This window comes from Ornithorhynchus anatinus, chromosome 1 (genome assembly GCF_004115215.2).
Source record: "Ornithorhynchus anatinus isolate Pmale09 chromosome 1, mOrnAna1.pri.v4, whole genome shotgun sequence".
Lineage (NCBI taxonomy): Eukaryota > Metazoa > Chordata > Mammalia > Monotremata > Ornithorhynchidae > Ornithorhynchus > Ornithorhynchus anatinus.
In genome coordinates, this window is record NC_041728.1 from 62,984,530 (window position 1) to 62,988,797 (window position 4,268).

Below are 4,268 nucleotides of genomic sequence, written 5' to 3' on the forward strand. Positions count from 1 at the left end.
TCTGCAGAGATGAGAGACACAAGACAGAAAGTCAGGCATCAAGAGGGGCAACGAGTAATCGGTCCTGGATCCGGATTGTAGGCTCCTCCACTAGACTATAAACTCCTTGAGAGTCAGGCTCTTGTCTACCAACTCTACTGTACTGTATGCTCTAAAATGCTTAATACAGTGTTCTGTACATGGTAAGCACTCAATAAATACCACCGATCGACTGACCCATCCAGGGGAGAGGCCTTGGTCGTAGGCCACAGGAAGTAGGGAGAAAGCACTGTTGTTTGGAAAGTACTTTTTCAGGAGTCTCAGAAGTTTTCCCTGCCCATGAGCAGGATTGCGAGCCTTGGAGAGAGAGCAGCATAATGGCTCACCATCACCCACGGTGACCTCGGTTGGTTTGTTATTCCTCCCACCCACCAGCTGGCCGGGTCACAATTCCCCCTCCTGCGTCCAAAGGAATCCGAGCGTCAGCGCCCAATGCAGCTGGTCCAGTGGAGGGAGGATCCTGGTCCAACCAGCAGCTGCCTCAGATAGCTGACTGATTGCTTCACCTCCCCACTGGAATCCTAGCACACAAGCAGGGAGATGCCTCCAGGGTTATGAAGTCACAGGAGAATCTGGGTAAGGGGAGGTCAATGAAGGGAGATGCACAGATGTAACCCAAGAGTCTCAGCCCCTTTCCCCCCACAACCCACCTGAGGGCCATCTCCTCCCTCACCCGCACCGCTCCACCGTATCCCTGAAGCGTTGGAGAATTCAGTTTGGAGAGAAAGCCCACGGCTGGGAAGCAGGAACCTGGATTCCAATCCCAGCTCTACCACTTACTTGCTGGGTGAATGTGGGCAAGTTACTTTGTTTCTCTGTACCTCAAGTTCCTCATCTGCAAAGTGGGGGTTCAGTACTTGTTCTCTCTAATACTTAGATTGGTAACCCCACGTGGCTTGGAAGAGGGACTGTGTATGACCTGATTGTGTTGGGTAAGGTTTAGTGCTTAACATATACCACTATCAATCAATTCATACATCACTTGTATTTACTGAGCACTTAGTATGTGCAGAGCACAGTTCTAAGCATTTGGGAGAGTACAATGGAATTAGCAGGTATATTCCCTGCCCATAATGAGCTATTATTTCTTCCACCACTAAAGAAGAAAAGTGTAACAAGAACTCCTGGTTGCTCTTCTTTGCTCCAGGAGAGGAGGGATGTCTGGAGATGGGAGGGTGGAAGAGCTGGATAGGGAGGAGGAGGAGGGGAAGGTGATGGGGAAGAGATGAATGTGGAAGAAGACAGGTGTGGGCAGGAGGATCTGAAGCAGAAGGGTCATTCATTCAATAGTATTTATTGAGTGCTTACTATGTGCAGAGCACTGTACTAAGCGCTTGGAATGAACAAGTCGGCAACAGATAGAGACAGTCCCTGCTGTTTGACGGGCTTACAGTCTAATCGGGGGAGACGGACAGACAAGAACATGGCAATAAATAGAGTCAAGGGGAAGAACATCTCGTAAAAACAATGGCAATTAAATAGAATCAAGACTAAATAGAATCAAGGTCCCAGGGCAAGCACCAGGGGAGATGTTGTTGTAGCCACCTCACAGACTCTCCAAATTCCGCAGAGCTTGGCCTAGTGGATTGAGCATGGGTATGGGGATCTGAAGGACCTGAGTTCTAATCCCAGCTCTGCCACTTTTCTACCTGAGCTTGTGCAAGTTGCTTAACTTTCTGTGCCTCAGTTCCCTCATATGTAAAAATGGGGTTACGACTGTGAGCCCCATGTGGATTATGGACTATCAACATGAAAGTCAACATGATTAGGTTCTATCTACCCCAGTGCTTAGTACAGAGCCTGGCACATAGTATGTGTTAACAAATACCACTAAAAAAAGCAAAAAAAAAAATTCCACAAATCCTGTGGACTCACCTATGGCATACTACTGGACAGCTGGGCCTGGGGAAATGCTTAGGTGGGCAGAGAGGACCCATGGGGTCAGGCTTATTCTTCTGAATGAATCAAGCATTCCAGACCCCTCTGTCTGACCTTAATAATAGCAATAGTAATAATAATTGTGACATTTGTTAAGCACTTACTCTGTGCCAGACATTGTACTAAGAGCTGGGGTAGATATAAGCAAATTGAGTTGGACACAGTGCCTGTCTCACATGGGGCTCACAGTTTTCAGGTGAATTAATGGAGGCCTAGAGAAGTAAAGTGACTTGCCCAAGGTTATACAGCAGCAAATAAGGGGGTAAGGGGGGATTAGAACCAATTACCTTCTGACTCCTAGGTCTGTGCTCTATCCCCTACACCATGCTGTTTAATAACAGTGATATTTCCAATTCCTTATCCCACATAAACTCCTGGGTTCTAATCCCTGCTCCACCACTTGTCTGCTGTATTACCTTAAGCAAGTACTTGATTCTTTTTATTGCCATTGTTCTTTTCTGTCTGTCTCCCCTGATTAGACTGTAAGCCCGTCAAAAGGCTGGGACTGTCTCTGTTATCGATTTGTACATTCCAAGCACTTAGTACAGTGCTCTGCACATATTAAGTGCTCAATAAGTACTAATGAATGAATGAATGAATCTTCTCTGTGCCTCCATTACCTCATCTGTAAAAAGCGAGACATGGACTGTGTCCAACCTGATTAGTTTGTATCTACCCCAGCACTTAGTAGAGTGTCTGATGTAGTAAATTATCTCGTGTAAAATGGGGAATAAGACTGTGAGCCCTATGTGGGACATAGACTGTGTCCAACCTGATTAGCTGGTATCTCTTTCAATGCTTAGTATAGTGTCTGGTACAAAGTAAGTGCTTAACAAATACCATTAAAAAAATAGGGCTCAAAGTGTAAGAAGGGAGAACATGTGTGTTTAGTCCCCTTTTATATATAAGGAAATTGATTCTCTGAGGCATTAAGTGATTTGCCCAAACCCAAGATCAATCAGCAGGCAAGAGGTAGAGATGGGTCTAGAACCTATTATTTATGGTATTTATTAAGTGCTTATTAATATGCCAAGCATTGTACTAAGTGCTGGGATAGAAGCAGGATAATCAGGTCCCACATGGAGTTCACGGTAAAGTAGGAGGAAGAACAGATATTCAGTGACAGAAATGAGGCCCAGAGAAGTGATGTAGCACTTACTACGAACAAAGCATTGTACTAATTACTGCGGTAGACATAAGATAATGGTGGTTGAACACAGGTCCTGTCCCACGAGGTTCCCAGCCTTAAGTAGGAGGGAGAATAGACATTGAATCCCCATTTTACAGATGAAAACTGAGGCCTAGAAAAGTGAAGTGATTTGCCCAAGGTCACATTGCAGATAAGTGGTAGAGCGGGGATTAAAACCCAGTTCCTCTGACTGCCAAGCTAGCTCATGCTTTTTCCACTCAGCCAAACTTTGCCCCGGAGCCAAGCAGGTTACGGTTCAGTGAGTGGACCCAGTAGGTTCCCCTCCCTCTTCCCCCCCAGCCATCCTCTGGTCTCTTAGAGGCGCCCTTGGCATTGACCTCTCCAGGGACTCTCCAGCTCAGGCCCTGACTTCTGAGAGGCACATAGGCCACCCCGCCCAAAGAAAGAGGAAGTGGGTATTTCTTTTTCTTGTTTGTCTTCTTTCCCGTAAATCCAGTTCCCTTTCCTCCAAGGGCAGGTAATAATAATGATAATGTTGGTATTTGTTAAGCGCTTACTATGTGCCGAGCACTGTTCTAAGCGCTGGGGTAGACATAGGGGAATCAGGTTGTCCCACGTGGGGCTCACAGTCTTAATCCCCATTTTACAGATGAGGTAACTGAGGCACAGAGAAGTTAAGTGACTTGCCCAAAGTCACACAGCTGACAAGTGGCAGAGGTGGGATTCGAACTCATGACCTCTGACTCCAAAGCCCGTGCTCTTTCCACTGAGCCACGCTGCTTCTCATGTTCTCTGTTCTCTCCGCTAGGCCCAGCAGGACAGCAGGTATCTGAGATCCGGGGTTCCTGATAAAGAAAGAAAGCAACTCTCAATCCTCTTTCCCTTTTCTGAATTTGGTTAATTAGTATCCAGTGTTACAGAGGGACCCGGGGCACTGGGGAAGGAGAAACAAGAGCTGTCGGGGAGAAGGGCATAGAACCCCCTCCCTCTATCTACATAAGTTCAATCACATTTAAGTTCTTACTGTGTAAGTACAGAGTGCTATAAAGAGCTCATGGGAGAATACAACATAATCCAGTTGATAGATACTTTCCTTGCTCATGATGAATTTATAGCCTAGAGGGAAATGTAATCCCAGGAA

At 46.3% G+C, this 4,268-nt stretch overlaps 1 long non-coding RNA gene across 1 annotated transcript; it reads left to right on the forward strand.

Moving 5' to 3' along the window:
• Nucleotides 1-482: 482 nt before the first annotated feature.
• Nucleotides 483-4,004, forward strand: LOC114809023. The gene is made up of 2 exons (XR_003756779.2): nucleotides 483-615; nucleotides 3,936-4,004. It is a non-coding gene; the product is annotated as an uncharacterized LOC114809023 (long non-coding RNA).
• The last annotated feature ends 264 nt before the right edge of the window (nucleotides 4,005-4,268 follow it).